The sequence below is a fragment of the Sinocyclocheilus anshuiensis genome, unplaced genomic scaffold (genome assembly GCF_001515605.1).
Source record: "Sinocyclocheilus anshuiensis isolate Anshui unplaced genomic scaffold, SAMN03320099.WGS_v1.1 scaffold60, whole genome shotgun sequence".
Taxonomy (NCBI): domain Eukaryota; kingdom Metazoa; phylum Chordata; class Actinopteri; order Cypriniformes; family Cyprinidae; genus Sinocyclocheilus; species Sinocyclocheilus anshuiensis.
The window spans coordinates 95262-113665 of NW_015554068.1; positions in this window are offsets into that span (position 1 = coordinate 95262).

The window sequence follows — 18404 nt, forward strand, 5'->3', positions numbered from 1 at the left end:
CAGTGAGGCCATGTAAACCTTATTTCAGCACATCGCAAGTGTACTAGTGCACTTCTTCGGACATCAAAAGACACTTGAGTTTGTTTACACATACAATTTATAATGATAGTTGCGCAACACAAAGTTAGCAAAGTGGAAAGTAAAATTCAACAATTTTTCTTCAATACACAGCTTCTGGGAATGTGGCAAAACAAATTTACGTTGAAAATTACGACACGTTGACGCTCCTGAGACAACAAATACTTTTCAATTCATGTCTTCTTCAGCGACGAAAACATCTCAAACTAACATTGAAGGATAGCTATGAATTAGCAAATGCACATTGCTAGTGCAGGTGCCAACAAGATACTCACTTTGTTTATGCAGTTAAGTCATCACGTTAGTCATGCAACACATAAAGTTAGCATTGCTAAATCATAGCTATCTGTCAATGCTATTTTCTGTGGTATGAGCATCTACGAGTTGCACAAAAACGTAAAGTTTGCCGGAAGCTGCAAATTACATTTAAAGGCACAATATGTAAGATTTTTTTATTAAAATATCCAAAAACCACTAGAACAGTGTTATAGCTTCATTCTACTACGTTAATAAATCATTAGCTCATCTATGAACATGATTTCTGCCCGAGTCCCGTCGGATTGCATCGGCTGTGGGGATGAAGACCACAACTCCCATGATCCCACACTCAGTCATGGCATCATCAAACTACGCCTTTGTCTCTTTGTTTACTTTGAATACGTGCCCTCTAGCGGCGAAAAATTACATATTGTGCCTTTAACTCTGAAGCGTGACACTCACATGAATTAACTTTCACCATCTTGAAGACAGACTGTCAAGTTTTACTTTCCTTTTTTTTTTTTTCTTTTGGTTGAGAAATTACGCTGAAGGTAAAGCTAATGTTATATAACCCCTTCATGAGGCCATGGAAACTTCATTTCAACACATCACTAGTCCAGATGCCAACAACACACTCCTGGTTGTGTATGCATTTAAGTCATCATGTTTGTCGTACAACGCATAAAGTCAGCATTACTAAATCGTAGCTATCCATCAACCCTAGTTTGAGATGTTTTCACGGCTGAAGAAGACATGCATTGCAAAGTACTTCCCATCTCATGAGCGTCAACGAGTCATGTAATATGTATAGTTGCATATAGTTGCCACATTCCCGGAACATTCCGCGTTTCAGTCTAAAGGTTGAAACATTAATAAATTAACTCTCACCATCTTGAAGACAATGGTTGTTTTACTTTCCATTTTTATGTCAACAAATGATGCTGTGTAACCCCTCCGTGAGGCCATGTAAACTTTATTTCAGCACATCGCTAGTGTGGATATCAAGAAGATGCTCCAGTCTTTTGAACATTTAAGTCATCATGTTTGTTGCGCAACACGCAAAGTTAGCATTGATAATTCAGAGCTATCCATCAATGCTAGTTTGAGATGTTTTCACGGCTGAAGATGACATGCACTGAGAGGTATTTTCCACCTACGAGTCACGCAACATATAGAAAGTTTGCATTGCTACATTCCCAGAAACTGTATATTGTCTTTTCTGTGTTTAACTCTGAAGGGCGAGAAGCACATTTATTAACTCTTGCCATCTTGACATAAAAAATGGAAAGTAAAACTTGGCTATTTGTCTTCAACAAATGACGCTAATTCTCCCTCTCTGTGAGGCTGAGGAAACTTTATTTCAGCACATCGCTGGTGTGCTAGTGTGTGGACGTCAACAAGACACTCGGGTTTGTTTACACATTTAAGTCATCACGTTAGTCGCGCAACACGCAAAGTTTGCATTGCTAAATCGTAGCTATCCATCAACGCTAGTTTGAGATGTTTTCTCGGCTGAAGAAGACGTGCATTGAAAAGTATTTTCCCCTCGTGAATGTCTATGAGTTTCAAACATATTTTCACCTCAAAGAGAGCAGGGATCATGTTCAGGATAACATATTCTGTGGACTATGTCAAATTCCTTCCTTCCTTTTGATTCCTGTCTTTTACCCAGCTCCAGTTATGCTAGTTTTTCTTCCAAGGAAAATTTGTACAGCCCTAACCAAAATAGGACGTTAAGTAATATTTTACACTGATAACAAACATTCAAATGTGATCATTAAGCAATTTCACAGATTTGCCAGATACATTCCCTATCATTTCCAATCATTTTGACAGCACGTTAAAGACTTTAGCAGTGTGAATATATGCAACTGTAAGAACAGTTAGGATTTCTCAGCGGATAGCGACTGGGCTCAAACCGCATTTGACAAGATAATGTGTTTTTCAAACACATTAAACATCACTTAGGCCATTTCCTCCAAAAATCCTTCTGGGTTTGAAAAACCTATTGAGCAACTTATCTTAAGTTTAAGCGTGCTTGTGATTTTGCATAATTTAATGCAACTGCATATCAGTTTAAAAACTGCTTGTTTATGTCAGTTGCAATTAAGCTAAATTCAGTTTGAGAAGTCTGGTGACAAATTAGAATTTTAAATAGATGCTTTAAAAATGATTAATTGTCCATGGCTACATGAGAGTTGGACAACCGTGGTCTAAAACTGGCTATGGCTCTGTTCCAAACCCAGTGAGCTGTTTTTACTGTCTATTGCCTGCACAGAGAGCTACATTCTAAGCCTGAAACCATCATGGAACTTCATAAGATACTGATGTAAAATTCTACATTGGCAACTCATTCCACTAGCACTTTCTATGATATATGTGACTTGCTATTGATATCAATACATTTTGATGCTGGTATGTTGCCAAGCTAACTCAAAACACAAAGTGTAACAAATGCAGTCACCAAATATTAGGAAAATATTATACTGAATTGTTTACAGTTGATATTTGTTAGTGTAAAAAATAGGCAAAATCAGCATAATCACAACACAGTGAAAAAATGTTTTTATGATGATGATGATTCAAATGTTTGCCAGTAAAATGACTAAATATCCTTCAAACAAGATAAGTTTATTACTGGCAAATATTTATTCTTCTATATCTATATTTATTATATAACATAATTTCACTCTGTCTATTGATCTTATTGTAAACAATTAATTCCTGCATTTTTTTTAACCTTGTAATTTTTAATTAAAATATTGTATAACAACGCAGATACAACACATTGGGGACTTTTTGTTATTAAGTGTAAAATTTAGGCAAAACAGTGAAAATTGTTTATTGATTGAAAATGATGACGAAGAACTTTCGTTTTTCGCTGAACAATCCCTTTAAATAATTAAATTAGACCAAATAATTCTTCTTGTTTTAAAGTCAGCATGAAATGGAAATTCTCCCTTTCTATTATCTAAATGCATGTTATTGAGACTTATTGAGAAGTCTTTATGCAGGTCTTATGTGTTTAAAAAAATGATTTAGCCTTTTTTTTTGCCTTGGCATTGGGAGTACGCCTACAATGACTTGGTCTTTGTGTGTATGTGTGTGTGATTCAGTGAGAGCGTGAGTGTGATATGGTCTTCTGAACATGCAGAAGAATACCAGCTACTTTCCAAGTTTTGCTTTGCACGTTACAATCGCCAGGGGTAAAGATCTGGCTGGTGGGCTCTGGCCCACAACAACAAGTGTAGGAGAAATGCTAATGTAATCAAATATATGAAATACATGTGCATGTTTTTAGAACAAGAGAAGAAAATGGCTTTGTACTGAACCTCTCTGTTCGTTTTTTTTTGTCTTCACGATTCCCCCAAATGTTTGATGTGTATTTTTTTTTTTCTCCCTAAGAGCCAAAAGACTTCAACCTCAGGGAATTTTAGAGAATATTACCATGACATAAACTTAAAATATGTAAAGAATATTTCAGCAAAAGTGAAAATTCTGTCATCATTTACTCACAATCATGCCGTTCCAAACCCATGACTTTGAAAGGTTAAATCAAAGAAAGTACTGTTAGTTTTTTTAATGCAATTACAATAAATGGTATTTTTTTTCCCAAGCTTTATTTTTGAATAAAAATATTCATAAATCTATCATATCAACATATCAATTCCATTCTATCAACATTTGTGACATAATGTTCATTACCAAAAATTCATTTTGACTTGTCCTTCCAGAAGTTTGGGTTACAGTGAGAAAAATGAAAGGGACCCATTTGTAAAAGTCATTTAAAACTATTTAAAAATACTCTCTTTACATAAAAAAGTGTTAACATGAGTTTACTTTTAATAAAAAAAAAATCACTTACTAACCTTAACTCACTCACTTACATTTTATGTGTAAAGTTAGGATAACATCTAATTTTATCCAATTTTATAACTTCACTGCCATGGCAACATGAACCACAAAACAAACAAACAAGCAAGCAAACAAATAAACAAACAAATACATACATGCATACATAAATTAATCTTACTTAGTATTTCTGTCTTGTTTTCCAGCACAATAATCTAAACATTCTTATATAAAGATGCATTTAAAGGGGTCATATGATGCTGCTAAAAAGAATGCGGTTTAAGGTTCAAAAAACACATTATTTTCCACAAACTGTACATTATTGTTTCTCCTCTATGCCCCGCCTTTCTGAAACACGTCAATTTTTACAAAGCTCATCGGTCTGAAAAAGCGAGGTGTGCTGTGATTGGCCAGTACAGCGAGAATAAAAGTTACGCCTTCTTTCTTTGCATGAACATTTGGGCGGCGTTATGCAAATATTCCCAGATAGTGACGTAGGTATGTGGGGGCGTGTTAGAACGAGCCGTTTTAGGTAGGTGTGGCTGACTCTTAACTTTTATAAAGAATATCTCTTTGGATTTGAGACTTTAGTCTTTGCAACTTTACAGATCTTCTTTATGCACCAAGAGCTTGTAACACTCCAAAGAGAAAGGAAAAATTGAAATTGTCATTTTGCTTCTCAAGTAAATATTGTCCCCATTCACGTCCATCATAAGTGCCTCATCATACTGTAACTTTTTTTCTTCTTTGCATTATGCATTTTTATGCATTAGTGTAATCCATAAACAACAATGTCAGGAATGTGATGAAAAAAACAGTAAAAGACAAATGTGAGGAATTTATGGCATGGCTGCTTGGTCAGAACTGATATGAATCTGCAGAGCTCTGCCTGGAGACCAGCTCCTGCTCGCAGTATCAAGTATGTCCAAGAATAGCTGGCTTGTCTGATCGCTGTAGTGCACAGCAGTGTGTGTGGCCCAAGTTTGCCTCCCTGCCACATGTTCACACGTACTCAAACACATTTCACTTCACTTACATGCCTGTGCTCACCCCATCACTACAAAGTCACAGATGTCGCACGACGGATAGAAGGGTTTTTATCATGGTTGGCCGGGTCAGAGGAACCAAGCAGATTTTCTACAACACAATCACAAACGTAGAGACTTGTTGCAACTGATAAACCAATAAAGCAACAGCAAATAAAGTTACAATTCTACAAAAAAGGCATATTAACCACTTACCACCTGCAAACAGCTTAACAAGGCACTATATAGCACTGCACTGTATTAATTCTCATTCTTTTGATTGCAAACGCGCTCTTTTGTATGAAATTTTGGGTTATTAAACATTGAACCTTCTTCATAACTGCTGAACACCGTAGAAAAAGCCTAGCGATAACACCCAAAACAGTAATTACCCAAATCTCTATAATGTACCATTTAGTGAGAACCAATTAACCAACCCGATCTCATGGAAATTCATACATAAATAATAAATAAATGCTAAATTGTACGTATTTTACCAGTTCCCCAATTCGAATGAATTCGTACGATTTACCTACCTCTAACCCTAACCCCAAACCTACCTGTCAATGGGGTCAAGGCAAATCATACAAAATCATATGAGTGAGGTCGTACAAATTCGTACCAATTAGCCACCTCGTAACATATGTACAAATTGGTCATTAGATAGCACTGAATTAACTACCCATCAACTGTTTATCAACATGTTAACAAACACTCAGAACACCCAAGAAGCCATTAAACAATGACCTAGCAGAGGTGGATGAAGTACACAATTCAAGTACTTGAGTAAAAGTACAGATACCCTAATAAAATAATACTCAAGTAAAAGTGTTAAGTAGGCTACTCTTTTTTAATTTTACTTGAGTAAAAATACAAAAGTACTTGATTTTTAATGTACTTAAGTATTAAATGTGATATCCTCCTATTAAAAATACATGTCTCTGATTATACTGAAAATTGCTGATAATTCATGTGTGCAAATAAATCCTATTGTACTGTATATAGAAATGAGGAAAGACAAAATGTGTGTTGACAAATATACAATATAAAAACAGAGGTCACATTGGGTAAAATGTGTTAGCATCTTAAGAAAAATCCCCAGGAGAACGTACAACCACAAACACATCAACTCAAATCAATACAGGACAAAGGAACAATACAGGACAAAAAGAACACAGGGCTTAAATGATAGGAGCTCAACGAGATAATTAACGAGACACAGGTGAACAGAATGACATAATCAGGCAACACAGGAAAACTAGGTCAAGGGGAATATATGCTGGTGCAGGGCAGGAACAGGGCGGAGACAAGGAAGGCCTCCAGGGTGGATCAGGGAGTTCAGAAGGCCATGGCGAAGGAGGTAGCTCAGGGAGCCAAGAATGGAGGTGCCGGCCATTCAGGAGCCCATGGAGGTTGGGCCTTCATGGCCTTGTCCAGGTTCCCAGGCTTGGCCACTATGGCAAAAGACATATGCCCCCCCCAAAAAAACTGTTCTTGGGGAAAACTAGGTGTCTACATGCCAGGAGGGATTCTGGAGTGAGCGCTGGAGGAGCGGACACAGGAGGGCGCTCTGGAGAAGCAGACTCTGGAGGGTGCCCTGGAGGAGTGTACACTGGAGGGTGCTCTGGAGGAACTAACACAGGTTGGCAGTCTGGAGGAGCGGACACTGGAGGGCGCTCTGGAGGAGTGGAGCTGGCTGATGAAGGAGGGTTGGGCGGACTTTTCTGGGACTCAGGATATGCAGGAGAGCTGGACTGGACCAGCGGAGACTCAGTAGACGAAGGAGGGCTGGATGGGACCAGCGGAGATGAAAGAGAGCTGAGCTCCTGGTTGAACTCTGTGACGTGAGTGGGCTCCCTGTTGAGCTCTGCGATATTAGTGGGCTCCCTGTTGAACTCTGGAGAGCATTCCGGAGCGAACTCTGGAGAGCATTCTGGAGCGGACTCTGGAGAGAGGATAGGAGCGGAGAACTCTGGAGGAAGCACCATATCAAGGAGCTCTGAGAGGCACGTTGGAGCAGAGAACTCAGGCATGAGCGCCAACTCAATAAATTCAGGGGCATGCGCTGGAACAGACTCTGGAGGGCACGCTGGAGCCGACACTGGAGTGGATCTTTTCCTTTTTCAAAGCCTTCTCTAGGCTGAGGTTTTTTACAGTCTCTGGCTTAGTTTCTGGAGCGAACTCTGAAACCGATTCAGGGGCTGTGGCGGGCTCTAGAACAAACTCATTGACTGACATGCAGAGGGGTGACAGTGATTGAGTGGAGGTGGTGTTTTCATCAACCCCACCAACTGTGAGGGAGCAACCTCCCAGCTATAACACATAGTCTATATACTGAATGAGGGAACATTTGGTAGCGGCTGCAGGTACCTGACAGAAAAGATAGTCACCGAGTCCAATCCAGACAAGAGTCTTCAATGTGCCATTGCTCCAGGGCACAAAATGAACGAGTTAAATAAACTCCTCAACATACTGCTCCAGAGCACGACCGTCCTGACGGATGGAAAAGAGATGTTCCTCTGCTACCATTTTCTTTGAGTCCATCTTTGTCTTGGGTCCTGTATTCTGTAATGGAGTGTGGCTGTAGAGAAGCGCACGATGATGGAGTAAACAGAAATAGTCTTTAATTCCAGCTTAAACACAATGGATAGGAGAATAACCAGGAAAACGTACAACCACAAAGACATCAACTCAAATCAATACAGGACAAAGGAACTCAGGAGAACACATGGCTTAAATGATAGGTGACCAACAAGATAATTAACAATACACAGGTGAAAAGAATGACATAATCAGGCAACACAGGAAAACTAGGTCAAGGGAAAATCACACACACAGAAAACAACAGATAATGAAACTAAAACTGAATCTAAACCACACACGGAACGTGACAGTTCGGATGGTAATACACAAATATGGACATGTATACACACAAGCATTTCTTACATTGGGCTTAAAAATACCTGTTACAGCAGCTTTAGTTTGCAAACAATGGACGCTCATGACCTAAATATGATTTTCATTTACAATAATAAATGCTAAAAGTAAATAAAAAATGCTAAAAATAAAACTTACTTTTTCGCGCCATCAGTCGCACACACGCTCAAGCTCAGAGGATCTCCAGTTTTTGGCTCACTTTGAGACAGATTTGTGAATTCTGTGAATTGTTAACTAGAGACTCGTTCTGACCGGATCATTTGAATCAGTGAGTTTTTGACTCGAGAACAGCTGCGGTGCGCTCAATAAAATGTGTGAATGAATCGTTAAGCGTGATTTGCGAACCAATTTAACTGGCTCATCAAAAAAGAATCAACTCGTTCATGAATCGGACACTGCTATTGCGTCTTGTAGTGTGTGACGATTTTCCAGTTCAAAATAACAAGGAACAACATGTTTTTATGAAATGTAATAGAGTATGATAATATGCTTTGGAATGTAGTGAAGTAAAAGTAAAACCTTCCCAAAATAAAAATACTACAGTAAAGTACAGATAATTGAAAATTGTGCTTAAGAACAGTAACAATGTAAAAAATACTTAGTTACTGTCCACCACTGTGACCAAGTGATCACTAGGATTGCAAATGAGCAAGAACATTTTCGGTAAACTTCTTTTTTTTTGGTAAATTGCTTAAAAAGTGCCCAAAATGTCAAAACGTTTTTAAAATTTCCGGAAATTTTCTGCCCTGTTGCAAACCTAGTGACCACCCAGAACACCATAATAGCCACTTCGCAATTCAGTCCCACTTTATATTAGGTAGCCTTAACTACTATGTACTTACATTTAAATTAATCATTTGATACGATGCACTTACTGTGTACATAACCTGTTTTTACATTGTACTTATATTTAAAAAAAAAAAAAAAACCTATATGTTGTTACATCTGTAACTAATTTCTGTAATTACATTTATAATTACACTGTTGACCCATCACTTACACCTTAACCCAGCCTTAAACCTACCCATACCACCAAACCTGTCCCTAACCTTACCCGTATCCCACCTCAATAGCAGCAAAAGTGTTTTGCAATACAATATGAACACAATAATTACATTGTCCTTATTTTTTGATTTAAGCACATAGTAGTTAAGGCCACCTAATATAAAGTGTGACCCGCAATTCTTTAGTAACAACATAAAACATCACATCAACTGATGTACACACTAATAAGCACTCAGAACACCCAAGAAATTACCTAGCAACCACCAGGAATATTATAGCAACCATCTAGTGTCACCCTAAAAATCACTCAGAACAGCAGAGTAGTGTAGTGCCCCTAGCAACCGCTTAAAAAAAACACATAGACTCTTAAGCAAACCTCTGATACTCATAAGGAAAGGAAAAGGAAAGGATGTGACATGTGGCGTCCCATACTTGGAATGTGTGCTCTGCATTTAACCCATCCAAGTGCACACACACAGCAGTGAGTAGTGAACAAACACTCACACACACAGCCGCTGCGGCGCCCGGGGAGCAGTTGGGGGTTTGGTGCCTTGCTCAAGGGTCTCACCTCAGCCGTGGTATTGAGGGTGGAGAGAGCGCTGTTAATTCACTGCGCCCACGACAATCCCTGCCGGACCTGAGACTCCAACCCGCAACCTTTGGGTTACAAGTCCGACTTTCTAACCATTAGGCCACAACTGCCCCAAACTAACACTCTGATCCACCAACCAACATGCTAGCAACCACCCAAACTACCATAGATACCGCTTAGTGATACCCTAGCAAAAAACAAGAACACCCTATCAATCACCCAGACAATTAGATCACCCATCTACTGCCACCCTAACCTCCCCCAACAGAACACCAGAGCAACCAATAAGTGATTTCCTAGAAACCACTTAAAACAACACAACTGTTTAGCAATGTGCTGATATTCAGAATTCCCTAGCAACATGCTAGCAATCATCCAAAACACCACCAAACCTAGCAACGCCCTAGCAACCACCTGAAACACTGCATCAACCGCCTGCAGAGTGTGCCTAACAAACACTCAGAATGGCCTAGCAACTACCCAGAATAATATTTAGCAAAAATATAATGCCACTCTAGAAACCAACCTGAACACAATAATTACCGTTTAGCAATACCCTAGCAACCTCTGGAACACCACAGAAACTGCCTAACAACTTGAATGAATGAGTTGTTATTCATTCAACAACTTAGTCATAGTGTGCCTAACAAACTCAGAACACCCTGGTAACAACCTGGTAACATACTGGCAACCACCCAGCAAGCTATCGCACATCTAGTGACACCCTAAACCTAGTATATTATAGCCACTATAGCAGCCAATTAAAACACCACAACAACTTAGAACACTATAGAAACCACCTATCAACATGCCGGCAACCACCCACAACGCCATAGCTACCACTTAGCAGTTCCCTAGAAACCACCTTAAATAGCACATGAACATCCTAGAAACAACTTTCTGTACCCACCAAACCATCAGAACTTCCCTGCACCAAGAACAATACAGTAACAACCTAGCAACACACTGACAAACAATGAGAACAACCTAGCAACCATCTAGCATGCATTAACACTCACCATAGCAACCTATAAGTGATACCCTAGAAAACACTTGGAACAACTGTTAAACAATGTGCTGCAACACCCTAGCAACCACCCAAAACACAAAAGTTACAACTTAGCAATAACCTAGCACCCTTGTGATCACCCAGTATATTATAGCACCACCTTAAAAAACACTCTAGCAACACCATAGCAACCTCTTAGCAATATCTTAGCAACCACTGTTAACCAAACCACCGACACTCTTTTAACAACCAGCCAAAAATACCATAGCAAAAAAAAAACAAAGAACACTCTAGCAACCACCCAAGCAATTATAGCAACATCTACTGCCACCCTAATCACCCCCAACAGAAAACCATAGCAACCCATAAGTGATACCACAACACAATGTGCTGACATTCAGAATATGTTAGCAAACACCCAAACCACCTTAGCTACTGCTTTGCAGTACCCTAGCAACCACATGAAACACCACATCAACCATCTAGCAACAACTTAGTCATAGTGTGCCTAACAAACACTCAGAACGTCCTGGTAACAACCTAGTGACATCCTAGCAACCACCTAAAACACTTTAACAACCACCTAGTGACACCCTAGCCACCGCCTAGCAACCACCTCAACATATATTTCTTAATCTATATTTTTACTCTGTTGAAATTACCTTTGTAGCAACAACCAAAAACACCATAGCTACCACTTAGCAACACCCTAGCAACCACATGAACATAAACTGCCTAGCAACAGCTTAGTCATAGTGTACCTAACAAACACTCAGAATGTCCTGGTAACAACCTAGTGACATCTTAGCAATCACCCAGAGCACAATACCAACTGCCTAGTAACAACCTAGTATATTATAGCCACTATAGCAACAACTTAAAACCTCAGAACAACTTAGAACACCATAGAAATCACCTAGTAACATCCTAGCAACCACCCAGGGCTGCATTTCCCAAAAGCATCATAAGCTTAAGTACATCGTAGACCCATTGAAACCAACGGAGCTACGATTAACTTATGGTTACGATGCTTTTGGGAAACGCAGCCCAGAACATTATAGCAACCACCTAGTGACACCTTGGTAACTGCCTAGCGACCATCTAAACATACATTTCTTAATCTATATTTTTTTCCTATGTTGAAATTGCATTTATATCAACCACTCAAAACACCATAGCTACCACTTAGCAACACCCTGGCAACCAACTGAAACATCACATCAACTTCCTAGCAACAGCTTATTCAGAGTGTACCTAAGAAACACTCAGGATGTCCTGGTAACAACTTAGTGACATCCCAGCAACCACCTAGTGACACCCTAGCAACCACCTAAATATATATATATATATATATATATATTTTTTTTTTATTTCATTTCACTAGGTGGTTGCTGGGATGTCACTAAGTTGTTACCAGGACATCCTGAGTGTTTCTTAGGTACACTCTGAATAAGCTGTTGCTAGGAAGTTGATGTGATGTTTCAGTTGGTTGCCAGGGTGTTGCTAAGTGGTAGCTATGGTGTTTTGAGTGGTTGATATAAATGCAATTTCAACATAGGAAAAAAATATAGATTAAGAAATGTATGTTTAGATGGTCGCTAGGCAGTTACCAAGGTGTCACTAGGTGGTTGCTATAATGTTCTGGGCTGCGTTTCCCAAAAGCATCGTAACCATAAGTTAATCGTAGCTCCGTTGGTTTCAATGGGTCTACGATGTACTTAAGCTTATGATGCTTTTGGGAAATGCAGCCCTGGGTGGTTGCTAGGATGTTACTAGGTGATTTCTATGGTGTTCTTTTTTTTTAAATAATTTTTCTAAGTTGAAATTGCGTTTGTAGCAACCACCCAAAACACCATTGCTACCACTAAGCAACACCCTAGTAACCACCTGAAACACCACCTCAACTTCCTAGCAACAACTTAGTCAAAGTTTACCTAGCAAACACTCAGAATGGCCTGGTAACAATCTAGTGACATCCTAACAACCACCTAAATTATTTTTGTTGATCTATATTGTTTCCTGTTGAAATTGCATTTTTATTGTGTTATTTAGGGGTACTGTTTGCAGTTGCTCACATTTCATGGGGTAAATATGTGTTTATTCTCTTCACATTTATAGTAACAGACATTTGTTTACAGTACATGTTGAGTTAATGGGACAACCACAAGGCCATGTGCAGAGGATGAGTTATAATGGATGACATAACAAAGTGTATCATAGTGCTGCTAAACGTACTGTATATTCAAAAGTGTGTGTCCTGAACGCTCAAGGCATCTTGAATCTTGCATCTTTAAGATGGCGCCGACGCTGATGGCTGCCTCCGTGGCGTGCTCCGCAGTTGTTTTTATGTTTTTGTTAGTTTGTCCTGTCTTTAGTTATATCCCTGCAATCAGTTTCACCAGAGACGAATTGCTGGACATTCGGAAGTACACACCACCTGATATTTCACCGGTTTTCGATTATTCTGATGTTTTGCTGGACAATGTAGTCGGGGGAGCTGCAGCGCTGATCAAGCGCTTCAGGACGCGCAGACGGGGGAAGCGAGCCGGTGCGCTCGTGAAGCAACATACCTGGCAATAAAGCTCATTCTGATTCTGAATGTGTTTGTTTGCCTTCTGCAATACTCATTACAGTCTGACATCAAAGTTAACACTCAAAGAAGGATTAAATTAGCATATTGCCTTAAGGTATACGTTTAAAGTAAAACAAATAAATAAATAAATACAAATCTCAACTAGCTTGGACTACATAAATGAGAAATTTCTCCTCAAGCTCAAATCAACAGACCAGTCACATTAGATTTGTGCCTCACAAATTCACAAAATGTAGAATTTAGACAATGTTCATTTCTTGTTCGAACATGCTATATTTTTACCCTCGGCATAAGTTCAGTGCTTTGTTGTTTATCTTGTCTCCTGATAATATTCATCCTCCTTATTCATATCACTGATTAAATTATCCTCAGCCAGTATTCCCATGCAAATGTCTGTTTGAAAAAAATGTCTGTTTTGTCCAACCAATGGAAATCCAATGTTTTGAACCCCAATGACTTTCACTGTATTGTCAAAAACAGTTTAAACATTCTCCAAAATATCCCAAATTCTAATCTTGAAATATCACAACTTTGACATTATTTTCATTCTGCCGGATGTCTGTATGAACTCTGCATAGCTCTTTTGAGTTGTTGGAAAGTGATGAGATGTACCGAGGGTGTATAGTACCATCTGTCAAGACAAATTAGCTGCTGCTCTTCACTGGCAAGCTGAGATGTGTCAAACAAGGGGAGAAACACTTGCTTTCAATGATTGACGTGGAGTGATCCCACACTACTTCAGCGAAATCCACCACTTTTACCTTATTTCCAAATGTCTGACAAGGCAAACTGGAAGATCTCAGCCACAGGCCAGTGCTCAGGCACAGAGCAACAGGTGCTGGCTTCTCGTCTTACAGACTTTTAGCCTTTGTTGTCAAGTCAGGGCTGCACAAAAATGGTCCATGACACTGTCAGAATATAGTTTTTTATTAAGCGTCAATATTTTTTCCCACTTCCAGAATACATTTGAAATAATTTTCAATAATAATTTTAAAGTATATATGCATTTTTTTTTTTTGAGCAGTATAGAGCCCCTCCATAACAAAATCTAAAAACAAATTTGGGTTAAACTGGGTTACCATTTGCATGATTATATGTTAAGTTCTGTAAGTGTTCTAATTTTTTCTTCAAGTTTTCCACAGATTTGTCTTCTAGTTCTTTTCAATGGTTCTGTGGCATGTAAATGTACATGTAATCTCCTTCATTTATATCATAAAATGAAGTGTTTATGATATTAATGATCTATAAGGTCATAAAAAGCCTGCATAATAAATACAAAATTAATTAATAAAAAAATGTAAAACTGTTAAAATAGGAGTAGATGGCATGTCACACTACTATCACTGCTTGACATATCATGTCAACTACCCATCTACAACTTATAACTAGACTCGCAGAGAATCTGCAAACTTTCTAAACTTTCTATATGTATATACATATTTTGTGCTGATCATGGAGGAAAATCTGTGCAATGGATTTAAACATGGTCAATTTTATTACTTTTTATTTTATTACTTATCATTAACAATGCATGATTAAATTAACCACAAATATTTAAACAATATCCACTCAAAACATTTTCAAAATGCAACTACAAGGATTAATTTTAAATTAATTTTTAAATTTAATTTTAGTTTATTAAAGAAAATACATATCTAGGAATATTGTATATTTGTCTGTGAAGGCATTTAGGCAGAAGCCAAAAAGGTTTTAGAGCCACGAGAAGCATAATATCTGTCAAATAGGAATTTGTTTATAATATTTATTCATTTCAATGGAATTTTGATTCATTTTATATAAATGTCCACACTCTGTTCTGATCATAGTTGAGCCAAACTCATGTGTCACAAAACAAGAATGTGTTCAGAAGGGTCGTAACTTGAATTGAACATTTGTGATGCTTATTTACTGCAAAATAATAATAATAATAATAATAATAATAAGAAGAAGAAGAAGAAGAAGAAGAAGCAGTTTTACAAATTTCTCCATATTATATGAAGTTAAAATTATGATAATACAAAAAGAAAGCATAACAATCTATCACAATGCCAGTTTACACAATTAATTAATTAGTGACTAAGTTTGTTTTTTACCAAAAGGTCACCTGTGCCTAGTTGTGGTTCATATAATGATTTGAGATATATATATTTTTTGTAAATAAATCAAAGATGGTTGAAGTATGTTTACAACAAAATGCTATTTACAGTAAGACTTTCTGCTTTAAAATTTAGTAATTCACTTGCTGCTTCTTTGTAATAAATTGTGAGAAGTCCTCATTTCTGATCGAGAATTGTTTCTACACCAACTTTTTTTTCAGTGCAGCAATTCCGAAAATTCATTATAAACCATTTTACAATGATGAATCTGTATTTTAGCATTGCAGCTGAGAAACCAAACACACAGGAAATTCAAAACACCTTGAGTCAAGCTGAAATGCATAATTTCTTCAAAGACTGGACCTTTTTTTTCTTCTGAACTCTGGGGTTCAGATTTCAATCACTGACATTACAGACATTGTGAAAAACACAACATGATCTTCCCTCTCACGCTGCCTGTGGCGGGCAAAGGTTAAGCCCATTTCAAACAAGCTGGTCCGAGTTTACGCATACACACGCACACGGATCCTGAATGATAAATCTCACGACCCCCCTCCACTTGCCCCCGACAATCCCAACACTTGCCCTTAAGACACTAAAAAAGCTGCTTTGTGGGGAAGTGTGCAAAGTTTGCTCTGTTGGTGGTCACCACAGTAATAAAGCTGAGAGAGGCTGCGTACTCCATAAAACCCATGGCCAGACGAGCACAGCTTTTACATGATTGCAGTTTAAGCAACGCACATGGCTTCTTTTCATGGCCAAAGCCCATCTTCTGAAAATCCGTAGGGTAATAATTTGTTAATAGCCGCACTGGTGTTTAGTAAATAAGTCCACTTATGCCGAGTCAGATCATTTACAATTTTCCATTTGGTGTCTCATACAACACATTTTCTCCTCTAAGAGTTACTCTAGGTTTGGGGTGTATGATAACTAGAATTAATTCAATGGAAAACAGGAACATTAGTTTTCCGCTTGTGAAATTTAAAGCCAAGTTTGGGACCGGAGCGAACCAGAATGCATTAGACACTTTGAAATCGTGTAGGAAAAACATAAGGCCTTCTCTTATTGGAGCTTACTTAGACCAAACATCCTGTTATGGTTACATCACCTTGCATAATTCAGTTAACCTAAAGCAGATTTTTCTTGCAATAATTTTAAGTGCTTGTTTGACCAAATCTCTGGCATCCTTTAAGGGGCTTAAAGACCCCATGAAATCAAAATGAAAGTTTTGAGGCTTTTAGTTCATGTGTGTGATCTTGGAGGTCATAGCAGATACATGCCCATTCAAAATATACAGTTTTCTCTTAGGAGATAGCATAAACATCATCAAAAGACAAGGCGCTTGTTAAAAATTTTAAAAAGTTGCAATTGTGAGTTATAAATTCACAAGTAGGAATAGTAGTAGCAGTAGTAGAGTAGAGAAGTAGTAGCAGTTGTATGAAGTGTATAGAAGTATAAATATGAGATGTGATGTTGCAATTGTGAGACGTAAAGTTACTATTGTGAGATATAAAGTCAGGATCACAAAATATTAATCTGCAATTATGTAAATAAAAAGTCAGAATTTCAATATATATTAAATTCACAATTGTGAGATGTAAAGTTGAAATTGTGAGATCTGATTTTGTAATTCTGGTATATTAAGTTGAAATTATGAGTACTTGCAACTGTGTGATTAGAGCCCTGCACGGGCCTCAAATATAGGCCCTAGCCCGGCTTTTTTCCCCTTTTCCCAAAAAAGCTTATACTACTGTTTCAGCTATTAGTACGCCAAATAAAAACAGAAAATCGTGGTATTGATACGCAAAAATTTACTTTGGGGTGCATATGATACGGACGTGTTTGGCGTGCATATCATACACAGTTTTTGCGTACATATGATACGCATCTACCCCAGAACCCTAATCCTACCCATTGCGTATCATATGTATGCCAAAGTAAATTTTTGCGTATAAACCGTACGCCAAAGCGAAACCGCACGCACTTTAATAAGATCAGGTTGCTTTTTCACAAGGGTCTCCTTAATTATCAATTGTGAGTCTCCTGTATTTTTATCTGAGGGCAGTTATTTAATATTAATAATATTGCTAATTCAGTAGCATTGCTAACTGAGCTTAGTTGCTCTACAACACAGGTAAATTCTTTGGCAATGACACCTCAAACTAAATGCAGATAGGATAACAGCTTTTATGCCATACATGGCATAATTTGTACATTGGCATGATAGCAGCAAATGAAAGCCAGGTATAATTGCACTCAAGATTACAAGGCTAACAGATCTCATTTTAAATAAAACCACAGAGGTTTGAGCTGGCGCTGATGTAGAGAATAAATCAGTTTTTTGTACTATAATGCACCAACAGGGAATGAGTGCAATTAGAATTGTACAACTTTTATGAATAATCATTAAGCTGTAACCTACTTACACAAATACCTTTGTTTTCCACATGGCCTCATGGGATATGAGAGTAGGCCTTCTTTTGTGATCATGAGCTCTATTGATGTCTCCTTTCAAAATCTGCCACATCATTGCATCGCTAATCTGTGCTACTTGGAAAAACACACGTCTTAGCATTTTAAAAAATATTATTGTATTAGAATCAATTAGACTAGACTTAATTTTTACTGTTTACATTTGTAGATTTTTACAGCTTATACTGAAGTTGCAATGCTAGCATGTTTTGGGAGGTGAACAGTGCATTGTTATGTGGTTGTGATGGAGTTGTTTTTAGCAAGTAGCTGTAGCAGAATGCTAAGTGGTAGCAATAGTTGTCTAAACAGAAGGAATTCTGCTTTTAAGAAACAATCTTTCCATGAGTCAATTATGAGGTAATTAAACACGACCTCACATTCAGTGAGCTCATATGAGATCATTAAAACAATGTTTCTGCTTCAGGTAATATGGGTTTCTTGTAATTGAGGGTGTGTGGGTGATATTTATACATTACTTACTCAGCCT